The 1,741-nt window shown below is 46.8% G+C and overlaps 1 long non-coding RNA gene across 1 annotated transcript in view; it reads left to right on the plus strand.

Moving 5' to 3' along the window:
• Positions 1 to 727, plus strand: part of LOC106820668 — a 1,148-nt gene extending 421 nt beyond the window's left edge. Inside the window, exon 2 of the long non-coding RNA XR_001395640.1 lies at positions 669 to 727. This is a non-coding gene — a long non-coding RNA (uncharacterized LOC106820668). The remainder of the gene's footprint in view (positions 1 to 668) is intronic.
• The last annotated feature ends 1,014 nt before the right edge of the window (positions 728 to 1,741 follow it).

Genomic DNA, 1,741 nt, shown 5'->3' on the forward strand with positions numbered 1-1,741 from the left:
GATATTATATAGCAAATATAGCTCAGCGTCTTTTGCGCGCGCCGAATGCCCACCGTGCGCAGTGGCCTTTACACGTGTTTTTGTTATCTCGGCGCGTGACTGGCAATCGGCGCGACCGGTTATTCCCCCGCAACGGTTATTCCCCGCAGAAAAATCGATGTTTACTCTAGGGTATATAAGGTTAGTGGAGCGAATATTGGAAAGGCGATTGAGAGTTGTGCGAAGTGCGAAGCGGTGAGTATACTGACTAGGACTAGCTTCTACTAAGCATAGTTCTATGACTATATTATGGCGTTCGTTGCGTTTATTATTAGGTTACGGTGACATTGTACCCTTTGTATCCTATGCTTTCTACCTTGTACATTTAAAATTGTAATTGTAATTGTAATTGTAATTGTAAATATTCCGACACTTCCTAATGTTTCAACCGGTTACGTGCGTGAGACATCCCGTATTGGTACATGTCCGGTTGTGATAGAGTTGCCAAATTTGTTCATTGATACCCTGAAAACCAAAGGTCATAGCGATTGTGATAGCGATAGCGATAGCGATAGCGATCATAGCGATAGCGATTGTCAAGAATAACTGTGAGTTAGTTTGTTTCTGCGATATAGACATTGTATTTGAATGTCATTTACCATATTTACTAAATTCATTGCTTCATATAGCAACCGAGAAACATTTTCTGAGACAAGTTATTGAAAGACATTTATATGGCAGACGACACGAAAAAAGTAAGTATATCTAGACTGTCTATTACACTGTAAGTTACCATTGAATCAATGCACTGCATTAGCTACAGTACATACAGCAAGTTTCAGCTAGTAGACAATAGAATAAACAATGCACGTTGCAGTCAGCAATACTGTAGCTAATGCAGTGCATTGATTCAATGGTAACCATAGTGGTAACCATTGGTTAACCAAATTTTAACCAGTATTAATGGCTATACCATCACAAATCAAGAATAAACAGAGAATAAACACATATGTTGTTATCTACTCCTGATAATGGGAATAATTCAACTATCCCCCTCCTACTCCTCCTCCCCCTACTCCATCACCTTCTCCCCCTCCTCCTCCTCTTCCTCCTCCTCCTCCTCCTCCTCTTCCTCCTGCCCCTACTCCTCTTCCATGATCGTCTTTATTCGATCTCCATTACCTTCTCCGCTCCTCCTCCTCCTCCTCCTCTTCCTCCTCCTCCTCCTGCCCCCTACTCCTCCTCCATGACCTTCTTCATTCGATCTCCATCACCTTCTCCGCTCCTCCTCCTCCTCCTCCTCCTCCTGCCCCCTACTCCTCCTCCATGACCTTCTTCATTCGATCTCCATCACCTTCTCCGCTCCTCCTCCTCCTCTTCCTCCCCCTACTCCATCACCTTCTCCCCTCCTTCTCCTCCTCCTCCTGCCCCTTACTCCTCCTCCATGACCGTCTTCATTCAATCTCCATCACCTTCTCCGCTCCTCCTCCTCCCCCTCCTCTCCTCCTCCTCCTCCTTCTCTCCCCTACTCCATCACCTTCTGCCCTTTTCTTCCTTCTCCTCCTCCTCCTCCCCCTCCTCCCCTCATCCTCCTCCTCCTGCCCCTACTCCTCCTCCATGACCTTCATTCGATCTCCATCCCCTTCTCCGCTCCTCCTCCTTCTCCTCATCCTCCTCCTCCTCCTGCCTCCTACTCCTCCATGACCTTTTTCATTCAATCTCCATCACCTTCTCCGCTCCTCCTCCTCCCTCTCCTCCACTC

Source organism: Priapulus caudatus, unplaced genomic scaffold (assembly GCF_000485595.1).
Source record: "Priapulus caudatus unplaced genomic scaffold, Priapulus_caudatus-5.0.1 Scaffold42, whole genome shotgun sequence".
Classification (NCBI taxonomy): Eukaryota; Metazoa; Priapulida; class Priapulimorpha; order Priapulimorphida; family Priapulidae; genus Priapulus; species Priapulus caudatus.